We start from the raw sequence: 22681 nt of genomic DNA, 5'->3' as shown, positions 1-22681 counted from the left end.
AGAAGCTTCTAGAGTAGGGTAGAAGTGTGTAGGGAATTGTAGAGAAGTGTAAAAAGTGTCCAGATCTCTAGAACATCCTATCTTCCTCCAGTGGAGTCTTGTAGAGAGTGCAACCTAGAATGATTGCCACATGATGCCATCCTAGCCATTGGAGTCTAAAATGTTCCTAGGCCTACGAGGGGTCCTCATTTTTAACCATCCAAAGGAGTAGAGCTCTAGTGCAAGAGAAGCATTCTTCCATCCTCTTGGACCCAAAAAAGACTCAAGTGCCGTAAGGTCTACGCTTAGACCATGTTTGGAGACCATGGATTCCATGCCAAATAAGGGATAATGAAGGGTTTTCCTTTGACGTGACAATTTGTGTTGCTTGGCTAGCAAAGTAAAAGGGTGGATTTCACCAAGCTATCATTACACTTTCCTATAATTTGGATCTTGGAACAAGAGACTAAGTATTGTGAGAGGAATATGAGATTTCCACTTGCAATCAGAACCAGAACTCAAAATTGGAATCCTTGTTTCAATAATCCTCATGGAAATTATCATTGGCAGAAAGAATGTCGTTTTTTGAGAACTATCTATTCATATATGTTTTGATAGCCAGTTCATACTAGATCCGGTTGCATTCGATTAGAATTGAGAGAATGACCTTTACTCTTTTGATTCCCGAAGTCACTATCATCAACTATGGCTTGAACTACTGCAATCACTACCTAAAGACCATTAACTCGTGTGAGGGTTTTGAGCTTGTGTTCGGGTCGAGATAGGCCTAGTATATATAGTACTAGAAACTCCACTCACACTTGTTGCGTATAGATGGCTCACTAATATTGGGAGATGGACCTTTACTCAACGAAAGAAGTGAGGGCCAGGGGAGAATGTCCCTCTTACAGGGGACAAACTAGTTCTTGTATTTTAGTAGTTTCGAGCTTGCACATGCCCTAGGGGAAGGGGCAGGACCATGACATAGGGCTCTCAACAGCCAAGCCTGAGGTTGCCTTGGGCCTGGAGTTTGAACTAATTGGGATGGTCTTATTCAAAATTTTGATCTTCCTATGCCTAGGAAGGTCCAATGATAGCCCTTTAGCTTATTGATTGCTTGATTTGGGAGAGCCCCACTTGATAATCAAGTTGAAAGTTAAAGAGTATTTATTATGAAATAGATGAGGAGAGCTTGGGTCCTTACTCATGCCTTAGTGGTAGACTCACAAGAGTTTTGACACGAGGTCATGGGTTTGAGTACCCATTGTGGTGAAAATCCAGTGTGTTGTGTGTAAGTGCGTGGGTGTGTGTGGGGTGTGAGTGTGTATAATAATAATAATAATAATAATAATAATAAAAGATGAGGAGAGCTCAATATTTCCCCCCTTGTGAATATTATTAAATTTGGATACTTCTAGAATATTGTCAAAACATTTGGTAATACCACAATGATGTGGCAGCATTTTCCTAATAATATCCTCTCTTTTTTCTTCCCCCCTTTAAAGCATGAAATTTCTAATTTACCGAACACATTTTCCCATTCCATTCTCTCTCCCAGTTTCCCTCTTTAATTATCTACCAATCATTTGTTTTTTTTTTCCTATTGGTCTTTCCAAACATATATCCTAAGAAGCCCCAAAATTTGAAAACATCAAGAGAAATTCCAATGCATAGAAATTGCTGAGAAGGAGATTTGTTACTTTGTTAAACTGTTCCATCTAAAAAAAAAAGAAGAGGAAACGGAAAACTGCAGATTCTACAAATTATTCTGTCATTTGGTTTGGAGTGCAATAGTCAAATGGCGAGAGAACTTTGGAAGTCTACATTCATCATGTTTTTGAGAAGAAATCTGCTCATTGAAAACCTTGGAGATGAAAACCAATTTTTCTCAGGTAATGGGAAGTAGATTTAGATGGTTTGTGCAATGGAGACTAAGAACTACACTGGTTAGGAGTGAGTTGGTGCAAGTTGAAGGCTCTAAAAGAGCTAGGCGACGACCCAAGGGGAGGTGGTGGAGGTAGTAAGAAAAGACTTGAAAGCCCTAATTACTTATGGTAAGGATGGTGATGGAAAAATAGATTTCAGCAGTATATTTCAAAAATGTAATGTGGAAACTGATTTTGATTTCCCAGCTTTTCCTAAAAACGGTAGACATTAAAGGGTGTCTGGATCGTTACTTGAGATAAAGCTACTTAAGGAACTTGAGATAAAGCTACTTATGCCTTAAGTAGCTTATCTTTATTTCTACTTATTAAACTGAAGTGATTAAGTAACTTTAAATAAAAAAGCTACTTATAATTGATTATAAACTGGGTCTCTTCTCTAGGCTCAGTGGTAAACACTCTCTCATATCTGAGGTCAAGGGTTCAAGAACCCATGCATGTGTGGGGTGGTAGTGTGTGTTTGTTTCTCACCTAACTACCCAGCTTTTCCATTGATGGAGGATTCCTCCATCCAAAACACCTCATTGGAACATGGAAAGACCACGGGGCATTGTTCACATAGAAGAAGTAAAACTGTCGGGACACCGGCCGCATGCCATCTTCATGTTACAGGTGCATTTACATGCTGCATAGTGTCCAGAGGCATCTATTTTCCACTGGAATAGTACAGTCATGATTTATGTGGGCCACCAGAAAAAGGGCTGTGTGGGGTGCATGAAAGCCTGATTTGTGAAGTGATTTCATCTTGATTGTCCATTCTGTTGACCAGCAGGCTTAAGTCCATTTGGGAGGCGATTTGGCGTATCATGAACGGATGCAAGTGGCTTTGTCGGACGGGTAATTGCTATTTCCTGGTGATTTTTTGTGGAGCATGTGGTTTGCGATCTAGAGCATTGATGTAATGGGCCCATCCCTAGACGCAAGGTGCATGAAAAATCTCCTTGTTTGGAGGATCTGGATCCTTTTATCGGTTCAAATAGACTATTACTAGAGAAATAACACTTGACCAGAGAAGGCCAGAGATTGAAGGATTAGGATCTTCCTATCTGGAGATGTTTGGGTCACCTCAAACCATTTTTATATAGGGCCCACTGATTTAAGTTGATTTATGCTCTTTTGATTGTCTTCTATTCAGCTATATGTTTGATGCTCGTACGGTTAAGATAACATGATCAGTGTGATTCTTGAAAGCCGTGGCCAATTCATGGCCTGTCGGTTCGTCTTTTTGGTTTTTTTTGGGTTCTGCTGGAGCCGATTCGCACCCTTTATTTCCCAAGTAATCGATCTGATGGTTGTTTTTGAATGGTGCCCTGTGAAGAGCGTGCTGGACCAAATGGATGGCTAACATGTTCATGAGTGGTCCGTGATGTAGCGATAATCAGCCCATCTATTTCAATCTTTTGATTAGTTCCTCTCACGATGGTGAAGTGAGGGGTAGTGGAGTTAAAGCGTTTTCATCACAAGGGATAGCTGACGATGACCTGTCGTATACGATGATGACCAGTTAAACATTTTCATCGCAACGGATAGCTGATGATGACCGTTGTATACGATGATGATGACCGTTGGACCAGCAATGTACGCAATAGCATAGATGATAGAGATAGAAAGTGTGATGGCCGCCACTGTTACTAATTCATGCGTGTGATCAGGAATGCGACTGAATGCGACTATTCATATGTTGGAGAACTGCGAAGCACACCGAGATGAATCAAGCAATGTACTCCAATAGCACAACCAAGTTCAAACATAAAAACCAATTTTTACTTGAACAAACCTTGTGAGCAAAAAACCACGGCGCAAAGCGATGGTAATGCACTTGAAAGCAGAAAATTACAAAAGAGAGATTACCGATTCAAAGAAGTTTCGAATCTTCTTCACAAGCCAAGCTATGCCCTTGAAACCCTTGTGAACGAATTTCGAAAACCTAGAATACCTCTCTTACTTTCCAAATCCCGATTACACCTGCTATATATATTATAACATCGTGTCACAATCTGAATAGGAAACAAATCTTGCACTTATGCAGTTCTGTGTATACACTTGATGGCATCGAATTACCTTCGATGACATCGAGAAAACACCAAAATGTTCCAGCGATAAAATATGGATTTTTTGAATTTTTTCGATGGCATCGACATTTGCTTGATGACATCGAGTGGTTTGTCGATGCTATCGATAGATCCTGATGTTTACAAAATTGAGACATCAACAACAATCTCCACAATGTCTTTAATCTTCATTCTTCATAGCTCATTTTCCTCATCTCTAATTCCGCCTTTCATCATAGTTTCATTATTGCTTCTCGTGTACACTGTCTTTCTTTTATGCTTTCACTAGGCACAGAGAAGTTGCATAGAACTTGAACTTCTCTGTGGGAACCACGTTAGTAAGCATGTCGGCAAGATTCACGCTCGTGTGAATCTTCTCTAGAGTCATGCCTTCTTCCTCAAGTACCTGTTGGATAAAATGATGACGCACATTAATATGTTTTGTATGTGAGTGATAAACAAATTTTTTACCTAAATTGATTGTGCTTTCGCTGTCACAATTAACCGACATAGCCTCTTACTGAAACTTAATTGATTTATCATCTCTCTCAACCAAACACCTTCTTTGCACACTTTTGTCACCACAATGTACTCAGCATCGGTTGTGGAAAGAGCCACTATATACCGAAGCTTCGACATCTAACTGATCACTCTACCTACTAACACAAACGAGTAACTAGAAGTCGACCTTTTATTGTCCACACTGCCCGCGTAATCAGAATTACCATAGCCTAATAAATTAGCCCCTGATTTTTTAAATGATAAGATATAGTCTTTCGTACTTTGAATGTATTGAAGTAGTCATTTCATTGTTTCTTAGTGGTGCTTACTGGGGTTAGACATGTTTCTGCTAACAACACTGGTCGCATGTGAAATCTCTAGGCTTGTATAGACCATGATGACATACATCAAGCTGCTAATTGCGCTAGAATAAGGCACACAAGATATATCATGCTTTTCTTCATCGGTTTTAGGACTGTTCTGAAGATGGCTTGAAGTGTGCTGCATGGGGAACACTAACCGGCTTTGCCTTGTCCATCCCATACTTTATCAATTTCTTCTCAAGGTATTCAGCCTGAGATAACTATAACATGCTCTTTTTCCTGTTTCTGTGTATGTTAATGCCGAGAACCCTTCTTATAGCCCCCAGATCTTTCATTTCGAATGTCCCTGATAATTGAGTCTTCAGTAAGTCGATCTCAGATATGCTATGATTGATGATAAGCATGTCATCGACGTACAAAACCAGAATAATGAATTTTCCATCACTTGGTGTCTTGTAATAGACACGATGATCATATTCCTTCCTGGTAAATCTATGACTCACCATAAAAGAATCAAACTTTTTATACTACTACATATGCGACTATTTTAGGCCGTACAACGACCTCTTTAACCTGCAAACCTTATTTTTTGTCCTTTGTATTTCGTAACCCTCTGATTGCTTCATATAAATTTACTCTTCCCACCTCCTATGCAGGAAGATAGTTTTCACATCCATCTACTTCAGCTCGAGATCGTTTTGGGCAACCATTGCCAATATGAATATGATAGATACTTGCTTTACAACCGACGTGAATATCTCAGTGAAGTCGACACATTCTCTCTAAGTATATTCCTTCGCTACCAACCTTGCCTTGTACCTATCTAGTTTATTCTGAAAGATCCACTTGTTCCGATCACTTTACGGCCGACAAGAAGCTCCTCCATCTCCCACGTCGTACAAGGAGTCTATCTCATCACCATTACTGCTTTTCACTTTTTGGCATAAACTCATCAAGAGCATCCTGAAGAGTAGACGGATCCCCCTCATCTGTTATGAGGGTAAATACAACATTTGAGTCATACCTGTATCTCACCGGTAACCTATGATTCTGCAACAGATACCTTCTCATTGATGGCTGCTCCACCTGCTCGTGTACATCTGTTTGTCTCTATATCTGCCTGTCTTTTTATTTTTTTTTTAAAAAACGTCTTTGTTCATATCAAAAAATCACCACCTATACATCTGAGGTACCCCTTTACATAAAACAGGGGTCCATCCATGACAAGCACGTATTAATTACAAAAAGATTTCAGAAAGGGGATCAAATCATCTTAATTGAACCTAATCCAACCTTATCAAGGAAGACAGAGCCTCTAACCTGGTGAGGAAGCTTCGCTTGATGTTCGAACCAAGCATAAGATTGAGAAACACTCCCTAACCGGGCTATAAAATCCGCTGGCGAGTTCCCTTCCCTCAAAACGTGCACAAATCTGATTTGACTTCTTCGCTGCAACTGATGAATCTTATATAACCACATCCTCCATTTCCAACTCGGCTTTGCATCTCTGTTTAACAAATCAACCACCAGACTAGAATCTGATTCTAAAATAATTTGGCTGAAACCCCTTTGAATTCCGAGTGCAAGGCCGTCATACACTGCATGCAGTTCTGCAACCGTGTTAGTGCCGACCCCATAACCTGTAGAAAATGCAAAAAGGAAATTGCCCGTCTCCCCTCTGCATATTCCACCTCCTCCTGCACTACCCGGATTGCCTCTGGACGAGCCATCTACATTAATTTTAACCCATCCAGGCGATGGCCGTTTCCATCTAATCAGAACTGCACGACCATAAGTTGTAGAGATAGAAGGCGAGACAACACTTATCCTCGAATTATCAGTCCACCTTGATCCAGGCGCACAACCGTCAATGTGAGAACTGGAGAGAAGAGTGTCCCACCGCCTGATTTTGGCAAGAACTCGATCAGATGATACCGACACCTTGTCATATACCACAACATTTCGTGATTTTCAGATCTCCCATATTACAATGCATGGAATAAGCATTTGACACACCAATTTGTTTCGCTTGGAAGAGATAGCCACCCACCACTGAAATAGTCGAGCTTTAACCGATAATGCTGCCATAACGTTAATTCCGAACCATCTGCCCATAGTTCGCCACACAGTCTGAGCTACAGTGCTGTTGACGAACAGATGAAACAGAGTCTCAATGGCATGGGGCTGGGATCCATGACTGGCAAAACAAACACAACTAGAGGTAATTTGGACACCTCGGGATTGAACCGCACTATCAACTAAGACCGCATTTTGAAGCACCTTCTAGATAAGAAGCAAGATTTTGGGTGGCAGAGTAGCATGCCAAACCCATTTAGACCAACTCTGACCTGGACCTGGATCCCTGCTCAAAGACCACGCTGATTTTACTGAGAATTCCCCTGAAGTCGTGAATGGCCAGAATGGGACGTCAGCGTCCTTAGAGATGCAATACCCTGCCTGAAATACGTGATCAATAACTCTCTGAGGAAGTACGAGGAACACAACTGAAGCGGGGAGAGGACCACTCGGGCCAAGCACCTGACGCACTTGGATATCCTGCAAGCTTGCTGGCACCTCTACTTCAGCCAGCTGCGCTAGAGGTCCCAGGCCGGTTCAATTCGTCTGTCAGAAATTGCAATTATCGGCACCTATTTGCCATTGAACTTGGGATTCCATTGTAGGAATGAGTTCCCTGATTCTCTTCCACAGAGGAGAAGACATCCGCCTAGATCGATCGATTGCCCCTAGAAACAAGTCATGATGATACTTAGCCGCCATGAAAGATTTCCAAACATTGCCCTTATCTGCCTATGTCTCATTTTTTTCTAATTGAATGTCCACAACCAACTTTTTCGGTTCCTTTTGCTCATCCTTATTGAACAAGGATCCTTCGTCGAATTTGACATCACGGCTAAGGATGATTTTTCATGTGACCCGGTCATACAGCTTGTAGCCCTTCACACTACCACAATAGCCAACAAAGATGTATTTCTTACCTCTTTGGTCCAACTTATCTCTCTCAATTGGCGGTGCATGAGAGTAAGAATCGCAACCAAACACTTGCAGTCCCGAGTAGTCTACCGACCGACCACTCTACAGTTCCTCTGGACTCTTACATTCAATGGCCGTAGAAGGAGACCAATTCACCAAGTAACAAGCGTGTTAACAGCCTCAGTCCATAATTCCTTGCCCAACCTAATATTATTGATCATACATCAGGCCCTCTCCAAGCGAGTCCGATTCATCTGCTTAGCCACGCAATTCTGCTATGGTATGTGGCATACTGTGTTGTGCCTCACGATCCCTTTATCTTTGCAATACCTAGTAAATTGCTTAGAAGTGAATTCCCCATTGTTATCATCCTTAATACATTCACCTTTCGCCCTGATTATTTTTTTACCATTACCTTCCACTACCACTGTTTGAAGTTGGTGAAAACATTTTATTTATTTTTTATAAAATAAACCCACACTTTCTTGAAATATTTGTCAATGAATGTGACAAACCATGACGACTCTTCAACAGAAACCACGGGCAACAACCCCCATATATCATAATGTACATAATAAAAAACACCTTTACAAACATGTTTACCAGACTTAAAAGATAATCTTGAATGTTTATTATATATACAATACTTGTATATATTAAAATTAATACTTTTAAAAACTAGAATTAAACAACGGTCAGAAACTACCTTCAGAACCCGCTCGCTTATGTGGCCCAAGCATGCATGCCACATACGTGCAGACGTGGAATCCGCTATAGATGCTGTAACTTCGCCTGTTGAAGTGCTCCCAATCAACCTGTAAAGATTTTCATTCCACTGTGCCTTCATGACTATGAGTGCCCAATTTCAAACTTTTACGACATGATTAAAACCGATGAATTTGCACCCAAGCGTCTCAAGTGCTCCCAGAGATATCAGGCTCTTCCTCGAAACATAAACGTGTCTCACCTCGGTCAAGATACTCTCCATGCCATTAAACATCTTGATATACACTGATCCAACACCAACTACTTTAAAGGCATTATCATTGCTCATAAAGGCTTGACCACCATCACACTTACTGTAACTAGTGAACTAACTCCAATGAGGGGTCATGTGGCAGGAAGCCTCCGTATCTAAGATCCATTCTTCGTAGAAGTACCTAGATCTTAATGCGGTCAGCACGTCACTACCGTTCATCTCCACATTAGATTCCACCGTATTGGTCTCCCTTGAAGAACCCTCTGAATTCTCTTTTCTTACCTTAGGATTTGTGCAATCATTTTTCATGTGCCTGGACATCCCGCAATTCTAGCACATTAACTTGCTTTTGCCCTTGCCCTTAGATTTGGACCTCGATTAAGAAGATCCATTATCTTGCTCATAATTCATTTCCTTTGTAACTAGTGCATCTGTAGAGGCACCCACATCACCGCTTTTCTTTCTCATCGCCTTTGACTGAAGGGATGAGATAACGGTTTTCATATTAATGGTCGATGTATAGGTACACAACGAGTCCTTGAATGACTCATACGAAGCCGGGAGAGAATTCAATAGGATGCATGTCTGATTCTCATATTTCATCATTTTCTCAACATCCAGTGATTTACAAATCAACTTGTTGAAGTTACTAATGTGGGCATCAACATTAGCCCCTTTGCCATCTTTAGATTGAATAATTGAAGCTTCAAGTACTAGTGATTATCTAGAGATTTCTTGGCATAAATGTTCTCTAACTTCACCTCATGTACTTGTTGCAATTTTCTTTCCCATGACATTAAAGAGGACCTCATACGTTAAACACAATTGAATAGAAGTTATTGCTTTCTTATCCATCTTGTTCCATTCATCACCTGTCATAGATTCCGGCCGCTTCTCAAAGAGAGCATCGTCCAATCCTTGATGAACTAGGATACTGGTCATCTTGACTTTCCATAGTTCATAACTATTTTTCCTGAAATATTTTTCAACATTGAACTTTGGATTAGAAACCATTGATACTATGCTTTTAGATTCAATATGCTTCCCAACGTTATTTCTGATACTACTTGTTGGGGAACCGCGGAAGCACACAGAGATGAATTAAACAAAGTACTCAATCGCACAACCAAGTTCAAACACAAACAAACTAAATTTTACATGAAAAAACCCTTGCGGATAAAAAAAAACCACGGCACAAAGCAACAATAATGCACTATGAAAGCAAAAAATTACAAGAGATAAATATTACCAATTTGAACAAGCATCCAATCTTCATCACAAGCTAAACTATGCCCTTGAAACCCTTAGGGACGAATTTAGAAAACCTAGAACACCTCTCTTACATCCCGAATCCCGATCACACCCGCTATATATAGTATAACATCATATATCTTGCACTTATGCAATTCTGCTCGTGCGCTCGATAGCACCTTTGATGGTACTTCGAAGAGATCAATGATTTGTCGATGGTATTGAATTACCTTCGATGACATTGAGAAAACACCAAAATATTCTAGCGATGAACATCGATTTTTTGAATTTTTCTGATGGCGTCGAACATCTGTCAATGGCATCAACATTTGCTCGATGGCATCGAGTGGTCTGTCGATGGCATCAACAAATCTTGCTGTTTACAGATTTGAGACATCAACAACATTATACGCAGATGTCACATGGCCATGTAGCCTGAATTTATGCTGTCCAAATTGTGGGCCCCAGTTTTGATAGTCATAATCAAGAAATTATGTCGAAATTGTTTCCTAACTAGCACGCCAGTGCACCAATAAAAAGCTATTCAACCGTCCAAATTGAGCCAACATCTCCATCAACATGATTTCACAATTTCATAATCTGATAATCAATCTGTGTATGGATTATAATCAATCTAAAGTGGGCACAGCTACAAATTTTCCACTGCATCCATGTCTATGATTGCCGTCCATAATATCGATTTAATTCCCTAATTGAGAATGGACCCACCAACTAAGTATCTATTGATGCCGTACATCTTCGTAACAAGATTAGCAAAAACGGTTTATATTTTTTTTTAACCCTTTTTTTTCCCCCTTGTATTCACACACATGTGCTAGTTTTGATTGATTTCGATTGCGATGGTCCAACGAATCTAATGCGATCTGAGTCAGACGGTGAATTAGGCTAATCTTAAGCTTTGCTAAATTAGTGATACAAGTAGAGGTGTACACGAGTTGAACCGAGTCAAGCTTGGCATAGCTCAACTCGGCTCAGCTCGGTCCTCGGATCAGATTGGTTCGGTTCGGTCAGCGGCTCGGGACAGTTCAAGCCGAGTTCGCATCTGCGGCATTTTCGCAAACACGTGGATTGCACCTTCAAATTCTCACCGTTTGTAAACAGCAACAACGGTTTTACAGGTATTTCATCAAACACCTTGTAGGTAACATCAAAATCAAGAAAAGATGGTATTTGTTTCACATACATACTTTCCTTGCCATCAGCTGACACTTTGTTGGGTCATTTCATCAAACACTTGGTGAGCAACATCAATATCAAAGTAACCGAGTCATAGAACTGGTTTGATCCGAGTTCGATTCGAGTTGAGTTGAGCTCGGCCAAGCTCGAACTCGGTTCGAAATTTTTTCGAGCTAAAAAAATCAGCTCAACTCGGCTCGAACTCAGTTTCAAATTGAGTCAAATCGAGCTTTTTCGAGTTGAGTCGAGCGAGCTAACTCAGTTCGTGTACAGCCCTGGATACAAGACTGCATAGGGACACATGACTAATTTGATTAATTGATTTGGACTGTCCATTAGGTTCAGCCAACATTTCATGGCCCACCGTCTGATAATCACGCTAATCACCATATGATCCAATGGCCTGATAGCCAAAACTGTTTCCATGAAATGTCCATCCAACAATTTGGAGCATATGCTTGATGGGATGCATCGTGGCTTACGGTTAAGAAACAAGTCACTCTCATCTATGGTCTGAGAAATGGATGGCTATATAATATTCCAAGGTCAACTTTCAGATGGATGAGACGTTCGGATGAGTGTGATTTATGACGTGTGACCAATTAAGTGTGGGCGGGATTTAATTGACAATATAGATCGATTGATTTTCACTTCTTGATTTAGTTCCATGATTGGATGGCAAAATGTTGTTGAATTGCAACACTCAATTTAGTTAAGGGATATATTTGCTATATATGGCAAATATATTCATAATATCTATAATGTCGCGGAAAATCATCCACACCAATGGATACAAGCAAAGCAAAACAATAAAAGAAAAAGAAACTAACCGAAGAACAAGTGACGAGGTATAGAAATTTATATGATTAGTAACACGGTGACATCCACCTTTACATATATTTCTCTTTATATAAAAATATAGTAAGAAAGCATGTGATAAAACTTAGAGAAACAAAACTTCACGTCATCATTGATCTTGGGCCTATTTGGTATGTTCATTTTAAGGGCATGGCCGCCATAATAAAATATTCTCTACTATCAATGGGTCTAAATTGTTGATCAAGTGGGCCCACCATGAAAGGACAATGCCATGAAAATAGGGTTGATGGATTATAATACATGGGCTATCCGCCATCTTCATATCATAAAACATGATTTGGATGCAACTGGTGTAATTAAACTACACATGTATGAATGGAATTGCTCACAAGTTTATTCTTTTTTTTTTTTTTTAAAAATAAAAATCATTGGGCACTTGATTGGACTCTTAATCACATCTGAATACCGAGCCTTAAATTTCAAGCCTAGGTCTGTCTCTTAAGCCAGGTTTAAGGGTCCAAGCCTTAGGGTGTGCAGGGTATTAGATAAGATCAGGTGTTGTATTTGGTCCATGCAATTCCATTCAACATTTGGAGAGGATGGGAATGGTTGGGATTAGGTGGGAAGGATTTGCATTTGGTGTATGAAATTACATTTTGTCCCGTGCATGATTTCCATGGATTTTGAAATCCACTACACATGTGGGCACCACATTGATGCATGCGTATGTTTATCCATGTCATCCAGCCATATAAATCGTTTACACGGGACATTCTGGTTATATATGTGTATAAGTGAATGACATCCATTGTGAATTTGGTCAATTGATTATAATTCCATTGTCCACCAAATCCCATGGCAAACATGGTATTGGATGGCTAGAATACCATGGTATTTCTAGACATGCAATCATTATGCAATAATGATGTTAATCCCGTCTAATACAATTCAATACCATTCAATTGAAACCTAGGCCGAGCTGCGACCATAGGGAAAGTTGAAAGGAATTCCTATTGGGGGAATGTAATAGGAGAAATTTACGACTGTGGACCCCACCTTTTATCCATTGGATATTCTTGAAACAATACAAACTTAACATACTCACTTAGACCTCCTCGTATGGACGACAAATTCTAGGACGAAAATACCCCTCCTTTTCACAGAAACGGATTGGCTACTCTGCTTGCCAACCGCCAATGGCGGATCGTCGTGGACTGTGGGCCCCACCAAGATTTATGCTTTTCATCCATGCCGTCCATATATTTTTCCAGATCATTTTATGGTATGAGACAAAAAAATGAGGTATATCCAAATCTTAAGTGTACCACATTACAGGAAACGGTGTTGAATGAGCGTCAACCATTAGAAATCCTCCCTCGTCTAAGTTGGGGCCCACTGTGATGTTTGTGAGAAATCCTCCCCATCTAAGTTCATTCACAGGGTCACAAAGACCTAGATGAAGAGGAAAAACAAATTTCATAATGATCCAAAACTTCATTAACCCCTGAAAGGGTTTCAATGGTAGACGTTCAATTCCCCATTGCCTTCTACAGTGTGGTCCACTTGATAGTTAGATCTATCTTTTTTTTTTTTTTTCCTCAAGCCTTAATATGAGCTCACCAAATAGATGGACGGTTTGGATATAACATAGACATCATGATGGGACCCACGAAAGCAACATAGTAAAAAAAGAAAAAAGAAAAAGGCACAGATAGCCGCGGCATTGCCGCCGAACACTACAGCCGGTTCGGTGGCAGTGCCGCGGCTATCTGGTAGTTTTTTTTTTTTTTTTTTTTTAACAGAGAACTTTCTCTCCTACATTTTTCTTTAATACATAATTATGTAAATATGTATATATAAGTATATAAATTTTTTTTTCTATCTTTTAATTCATTTCTTTGTCTATTTATTAAACAAGCATATCTCTTAAATTAGAATGTTTTTTTTCACTTTTTTTTACACATGCACACACACCCCCATGCACTCACACTAGTGGAATTTCACCATGTATGGATACTCGAACACTTGACCGGGTGTTGAAACTCCTAAGAGTCTACCACCCGAGTAAGAGAAAGAATCCTAAACTAGTGGGGGAAGTATGAAAATTAGTGGAGCAAGCATGTAAATGAGTGGGGCAAGCATGAAAATCAACAGGGCAAGTATGAAAATGAGCGGGGGAAACTAGAAAATCAGCGGGGTAAACTGAAATATGAGCGGGGCAAACTAGAAAAACAGTGGGGTAAACTGAAATATGAGCGGGACAAACTAGAAAAACAGCGGGGGAAACATGAATTGAGTGGGGGAAACTAGAAAATCAATAGGAGAAACATGAAAATGAGTGGGGGAAACATGAAATGAGTGGGGGAAACTAGAAAATCAGCGGGGGAAACATGAAAATGAGTGGGGGAAACTAGAAAATCAGCGGGGGAAACATGAAAATGAGTGGGGGAAACTAGAAAATCAGCGGGGCAAACTAGGAAATCAGCGGGACAAACATGAAATTGAGCGGGGGAAACTAGAAAATCAGCGGGGCAAATTAGGTAATTAGCGGGGCAAACATGAAATTGAGCTAGGGAAACTAGAAAATTAGCGGGGCAAATATAAAATTGAGAGAGAAAAATTAGACAATCAGCGGGGCAAACTAGAAAATCAGCGGGGCAAACTAGAAAATCAACGAGGCAAACATGAAATTGAGTGGGGGAAACTAGAAAATTAGAGGGGGAAACTAGGAAATCAGCGGAGCAAACATGAAATTAAGCAGGGAAAATTAGAAAATCAGCGGGGCAAACTAGAAAATCAGCGGGGCAAGCTAGGAAATCAGCGAGGCAAATATGAAATTGAGCGGGAGAAACTAGAAAATCAGCGGGACAAACTAGGAAATCAGCAGGGCAAACATGAAGCGGGGGAAACATGAAAAGCAGTGGGGCAAACTGAAATATGAGCGGGGCAAACTAGAAAAACAGCGGGGCAAACTAGAAAATCAGCGGGGGAAACATGAAAAGCAGTGGGGCAAACTAGAAAATCAGCAGGGGAAACATAAAAAGCAGCGGGGCAAACTAGAAAAACAGCGGGGGAAACATGAAAAGCAGCGGGGCAAACTAGAAAATCAGCGGAAAAAACATGAAAAGCAGCGGGGCAAACTAGAAAAACAGTTAGACAAACTGAAATATGAGCGGGGCAAACTAGAAAATCAGCGGGGGAAACATGAAAATTAGCGGGGGAAACATGAAAAGCAGCGGGGCAAACCAGAAAATCAACGTTCCTTTTTCTATATTTAAAATGGTTTATAACAGTTCCATCCATTTTGAGAGATCATTTTAGGACATGAGACCAAACATGAGGTGAATCCAAAACTCAAAGTGGGCTACACAAGAGATGAGAAATCCACACCATCCCTTTTTCTATATTTAGAATGGTTTATAAAAGTTCCAAATTTGGAATAGCTTAAAACTATTCCTAAATCAAAGATAGAACCGTACTAAATTCGCAATTTTGGTGTAGTGACAAAATTATTTGTATACCAAGAGTCATACTAGGAGGCCCTTATCTCTCTTTTAAGATTTTACAAACATCTATATGCAACTGTTAGAAAGAAACCTCATTTTTCATGACATGCTCTCTTTAGTCTTTTTCTTCCCTTGTCAATATAACAAATCCATGATACACAAACTCAATTACAACAAGTTACCTACCGACAAGTTCATAAAACCATGATCCCTATATCTTGAAATGCTAGCATGAAAATCCCGTTGTAGAACATCAATCCAAGCTGCAAATATGGACTCTTTTAACTGAGCCCACTTGAGGATTTACCGATTTTTCCAAAAGGAATCATAAGGTGTATGCCCAACTATACAAGTTTGATGGATCTAACTGTGACAGCACCCCAAACTCATATAGATTTTAAAGTTGCTACCCTCAAACCTTAGACACTTCTTTAGTTGAACGTTGACCATTACATAGGTTTATGTTACTAATTAGAACATTAAGATTATCCTATTGAAATTTTTTATACTACTCTTTCCGAAATGAGACTAAACAGACCAGTCCAAATCATGGATGGACGATGTGGATTCCTCACAAACATCACAGTGGGCCCCACCTAACGTCCCAACTTTCTCCAAAGGTCTCTCATAATCCGTGCTCGACCTCAAATCCTAAACCGTTCTCTCGCCCCAAACCCTCAACTCTTGTTCTCCCTCTCGCTGTGCCTCAAAGCCCCGAAGCCCCAAACCCTCTTCTCTCTCTCTCTGTTGGCGTTTTCCAGGTATTTTCTTTATATGAGCTTTGATTTGTTTTCATTTTCTCTCGAAATTGAGGAATTTTTCTTCGATATTTTCGATTTTCAGCTGATGAAACTCTTTTCTCTCTCTCTCTGGGGTGAATTTTCTCTCATTTTCAAGTTTGCACCGTTGATTTTATAGTTTGCCCCGCTCATATTTCAGTTTGCCCCGCTGATTTTCTAGTTTGCCCCACTCATTTTCATGCCTGCCTCGCTCATTTTCATGATTGCCCCGGTCATTTTTCATGCTTGCCCTGCTCATTTTCATGTTTCCCCCGCTGATTTTCTAGTTTGCCTCGCTCATTTTATGTTTCCCCCGCTGATTTTCTAGTTTCCCCCTCTCATTTTCATGTTTCCCCTGCTTTTTTTTCTAAAAGGAGGGCGATGCCCCTAAAACTTTTGATAAATGAACAGACGATGTACAAGGAATATTTTCAGGTGGGCTCCACAAAAAACATCGGGCCTCACCTATCATATCTGCTATTCATAGAAAGAGAAACGAGAAAAAATGTGCCAAGCTGCCCCTCAATGGGCATAAACACTACCAGGAAGACACCACCTCACTCACCAACAACACGGAGGCAAATCCGACTCCTCCACTCTTCGACCTTCTTAAAATCCCACGGGCCGAAGCGACCACTCTCCTTACATACAATATTCCACTTATACAAACCAACCAGCTGCCACACCTTCCCATCTAGCCCTCCCAACTTCTGACCATAGACCATAGTCTGCTGCTATGATCTCACATCCAAGACCCTAAACCAACCTTAGCGACAACACCTCCAAGGGAAGGTCCACCACAACAACACATAGGTAGCATCCACTAGAAGAAGTAAAGAAGATAGACTGAAGTAGAGAATCATGAAATTGAGCAGGGAAAACTAGAAAATCAGTGGGGCAAACTAGAAAAATCAGCGGGGCAAACCTAGGAAATCAGCAGGGCAAACTAGAAAATCAGCGGGGCAAACTAGGAAATCAGCGGGGTAAATTAGAAAATCAGCGGGGTAAACTAGAAAATCAGCGGGGCAAACTAGGAAATCAGCAGAGGAAACATGAAAATCACATTGAATGTATGTAGTATATCCACGCCGTCTATCCGGTTTTTCTATTTAATTTTAGCGGTTTAGCCCCAAATTAAAGCATATCAAAAGATCAAGTGGATCACACCACAGGAAACAATAGGCATAATGATTTCCACCGTTGAAACCATAATGGGCCCAACAGTGGTGTTTGTTTGTTATCAAACCTATTCATAAGATCATACAGACATGGATTAATAGAAAAAATAATTATAAGCTTGATCCAAAACTTCTGTAGCCCCTAAGAAATGATCAACAATAGAAGTTCAATTCAAAATTTCATTTGGTGTGGTCCATTTGAACATTGGATAAGTTTAGATTTATCGGCTCAAGCCATGAAAATATCTGTTAAGTTCGCCCTGCTGATTGTCTAGTTTGCCCCGTTGAATTTCATGTTTGCCCTGCTCAATTTCATATTTGCCCCGTTAAGTTTGCCTTGCTAATTTTCTAGTTTGCCCCGTTGATTTTCTAGTTTCCCCCGCTGATTTTCTAGTTTGCCCCGCTGATTTTCTAGTTTGCCCCGTTGATTTTCATGTTTGCCTTACTGATTTTCTAGTTTGCCCCGCTGATTTTCTAGTTTGCCCCGTTGATTTCATAGTTTGCCCCGCTGATTTTCTAATTTGCCTCGCTGATTTTCTAATTTGCCCTGCTGATTTTATAGTTTCCTCCGCTCAATTTCATGTTTGCCCCTCTGAATTTCTAGTTTGCCTCCCTCAATTTCATATGCGACTGAAAGTTAGGCGGGTTCAACCCGATCGACTTGTGACCGAGCCGACATTGGGTTAGGCTCGGGCAGGATATATCAGGTCCGATCTCAAGCTTGGGCTATACAAACACTAACCCGATAAAACTTAGGTTGGGTTTGGGTTGAGGTCTCAGGTTGCCTGACCCAACCTGAACCCAATCAATATATTAGTTACTTATAAATTATAATTGAGTGTGGATTGTATGTGTAGAAGTGATGTTTTATTTAAACCAACTTGATTTAAATGATTTTAAACTCGCAAGTATACGAATCAGATGTAGATATGGTACGTATTACGAGATCGTTCCCACGAGGACTGGTTGTCACAATTCAAAATTAAAGACTCTTCTTAACTAATCCAACAAATATTTGAGCTAGTAATTGAGTAAACTAAATAAAAATCAATGGAAAAATAACCAAGAGCAATAAGAAAAATTCAATTAAGGAGAAGACTAGGACTTTCGAATCCACCTCTAATTATCATAAACCTTGTTTTACCTGTTGATTCATCCTAATTCAGATTGATATCAAAAATAAATAAAGCGCACTCTATGTCATTGGTCGGGCACACAGAATGTATAATTCCTTAAAGCATATGGATCACATCTTTCCATCCATGGTCAGGCATGGAGAGATGTAGATTCCTGTTTCTTCCTCTATAGGAACCTGTTCATGGTCAGACACAAGCGCCTAGAATAATATTCCAAACAATATCCATAACTAGATTTTGGTTAAACTCATAGCATGGAGAAGTACGAAAATTCCAGTCAAGTACACCAGAGAAAGAAACAAATCAATTAAATCAACATGAAATCAACACATAACAAGGGTTATTCAAATTAGGGGCTTCATCTCAGCCCTAGCTAGAAGATTAGCAATCCATGAATTCAAATAAAAAGAAAGAAAAATAAAATTGATGCAAGGAGAACATCCCTCTCTCTCTTCTTCTCTTTTCTTCTCTGGATCTGTTCCCTGGCTCTCCTCAAACTCTCGATTTCTTTTTTTTTTTTTTCAAACGAGCCCTTGTTTCTCTTATAGGTGTTGGAAGGATGGTGGAAAAGCTGTCGCAGCAGCAGTCGCGTGCGGATCCCTTTTCGCAACCGAGTTCAGATGCAAAACAGCCCCCCTTTCCTCGCTCAGTTTCCTAATAAATACCGTCCCTTAGGACGTTTCCGAGTTCTCTACATGATGGACGGATCAGATCTTTCATCTGATCAAGTATATGGGCCACAACCGCCCGAAAAAGTCTCTATTCGCGGACGTGCGTAAGCTTTCACACGTCCGACGCTGTGATGCTCGGTGGGCCCCACATAAGCATTTTCTGGAAAATTCACTCCGTACATTGGATTCAGGATGAAATTTCGTTCAAAGATGGATAGTTTTGAATGTCCATTGACGCGGCTCAGAGAAGGAATCATGCTGAGATCTTTTTGAACGTCGCAGGGCAGCCTGCTTGTGGCCTCTGTATCTCACACGTGTGCACGTATGGGCACAAACTGTAAACATGGTTTTGTAGCTCTTGAACCCTTCTACACGATGAATGGCTTGGATCAGACGAACGTGTTATCGGTGGGGCCCACAGTGGTCCGTAAAAATGGATTTTCCGTCCGTTACGCGGCGCAGAAATGGAAACTTCCATTTTTGAAAGGAAGTCGAGTCAGCGCTGCCGACCGACGTAGGCTCGTTCGGTGCACGGGCAGTGCACGTGTGCACCATGCACATGTCACACAAGGTGGGGTCCACTGTGATGTTGTTGAGAAATCCAATCCGTCCATCCTATTGCTCATCTTATTTAAACCGTCTAAATCAACTTTGAAGTATATCCAGATTGTAGGTGGGCCTAAAATTGGAGATTAATGGGCTGATGTATCCGTTGGCCCACTTCTCGAGACATCCAATGGTTGAAATTTAATATGTATGGTTTATTTATGGCCTCTAGGCCATGTATGAACTTTTGAGTCAATCGGATGGCGGAAACCATGTGACCTTGCATTTTGGACCATTTTCGGGCCTTTTTAACGTGAACGGCTTGATTTCCTCGGGTCCCTGGCATGTGAATTCTTCAGTCTTAGTTCTCTGGAGTGCGTCCCTTACTCTGGTGACTTCGGAGTGTCAAATCCATGCTTGTAGTACTCTTTTTCCATCAACGCTCCTGATTTCATCTTGCAACAAAAAATATAATTAAAATATTCCCTTAAGCATTATCATATACGTAAAATCATGCAATAATTAGGGTCTGATATGCAATATTCGACCCTTATCAAGAAGGTACACTAGTGATGTCAGGTCTCATTTGTCCACGTCATTTCCAAGGAGTTAAGCTAACAAGATATGTCGGATTTCTCTATCTCAAATAGACATGTATACACTCGACCAACCTAATCAACCCGTCGAGCCCTCTTGGGTTGGGCTTGGGTTGAGAATTCCCAACCTAAGATTGGGTTGGGTTAGGTTAAGGTTTAGGTATAGGAACCTTGGGTTGGGTTAGGGTTGAACACCAACTCGAACCAACCGGCCCGACTTTCAGCCATAATTTCATGTTTGCCCTGCTCAATTTCATGTTTTACTCGCTAAATTTCTAGTTTTCCCCACTCAATTTCATGTTTGCTTCGCTCAATTTCATGTTTGCCCTGCTGAATTTCCAGTTTGACTGCGAAGTGATTGAAATTGACTACGAACTGAATAAAATGGATTTTCGACCATCGACCCGATGGAATCTTGGAAAATAACTAGATTGGTTGGCTTAATTAGCTTCTCTTACCCCAAAATCATATGTGGTACGTTAAGTAAGTCATTCTAGTTTAGGAGATATGCTTGTTAAATAAATAGTCAAAGAAATGAATTGAAAGATAGAAAAATATTTTTATATACTTATATATACATATTTACTTAATTATGTATTAGAGATAAATGTAAGGGAGAAAAAGTTCTCCATGTAAAAAAAAAAAAAAAAAGTCGGACTGCCGTGGCACTGTAGCCGAACCTACGGCCAAACCGGCGGTAGTGCTACGGCCTTTCCTCGAATATATATATATATATATATATATATTTGCTATGTTACTTTTGTAGGTCCGATCATGAGGTCTGTGTTATATCCAAACCGTCCATCTATTTGGCGAGCTCATATTAAAGCTTGAGACGAAAAATAAGATAGATCTAACTATCAAGTGGACCACACTGTAAAAGGCAGTGGGGAATTGAACGTCTACCATTGAAACCCTTTTAGGGGTTACAGAATTGTGGATCATTATGAAATTTGTTTTTCCTCTTCATAAAGACCTTTGTGACCTTATGAATAGATTGGATGGAAAATAAATGTCATGGTGGGCCCTACAAAATTTTTAACGGTGAAAATCAATTTTCCCGCTGCTCTTTGTGGTGTGGTCCAGTTGATCTTTGGATATGATTTTTTTTTTGGGATAATGCTCCGAAATGATCTCGAAATATGGATGAACGTTGTGGATATAATAAATACATAGCTGTTGGGCCATGTAACTTTGATCTCTTTTGAGCCGTTCGTACAACTCTCGGTTGGAGGAGCGTCAGCGCTCGTCTTCGAAAGGAAGGTGGGGGTATTTTCGTCCTGAAATTCCGACTCCGTACGAGGAGGTCCACGTGCGTATTCTAAGTTTGTATTGCTTCCAAAAAACCACTGGATAAAAAGTGGGGGCCACAGTCGTAAATTTCTCATGTAATAGAAATTGAAACCGTGGGCCTGAATTTAATAGGCAATTATGGAACTTAATCAGGGTCAATGTCTCAACTCAGATGTTGTATCCATTAATCGGGACCGCTATGTGGGGCCCACCCTTAGGCCCCTGATAAGTGAAATTAGGTAAAATGGAAATAGACGGCCCGGTTCAACAACCACTGATGTGATGGATCATGTCGTAACCACCGATTATTTGTGACGGATCATGGATGGGAGAACGATGGACGTTTAGTGGGACGTGTGATGGTAACACTAACATATTTATTTCTTGTATTAAAGAAAAAAAAATCCAAAAATCCAAAACACAGAAATTTAAGGGAGAAGAAAAATCAACAACAGTATCTGTATCTTCTAATAATTATAATTACAGGTAGGTATGCAACAGTTCAGATCATTTAAACATGGTGGGCCCCACATCCAACCGTCCGACTGTAACGATTGTCTCGTGATTCACGTCTTTCATTCTCAGGGCCATGCAACCTTCATTAAGTAAAATACAAACGTGCCAGCAAACTTAAAGAGAAAAGCTTCGGTGCTCTGAGGGTATTATAAATTATAGTGCTCCTAGTTGCATTGGGACACTTAGACAATCCAATCCATTGATCTACACCTTAATTATATTCAGGATTCATTTCATGGGCTACTGTACAAACATCTCACCGAGCTGATCAATGGTATTTAATATTAACGGTTAGGATCGTTTACAAAAAATAGGTCAATTTAACCATGTGATCCATGTATCTTTCAGGGCTGTCATGGATTGTTTACACTCGTAAAGGATCTCTCTCTCTCTCTCTCTCTCTCTCTCTGTCTCTCTTTCGAATCC

The sequence above is a fragment of the Magnolia sinica genome, chromosome 2 (genome assembly GCF_029962835.1).
Source record: "Magnolia sinica isolate HGM2019 chromosome 2, MsV1, whole genome shotgun sequence".
NCBI lineage: Eukaryota > Viridiplantae > Streptophyta > Magnoliopsida > Magnoliales > Magnoliaceae > Magnolia > Magnolia sinica.
Note: the sequence above shows the minus strand (reverse complement) of the source record.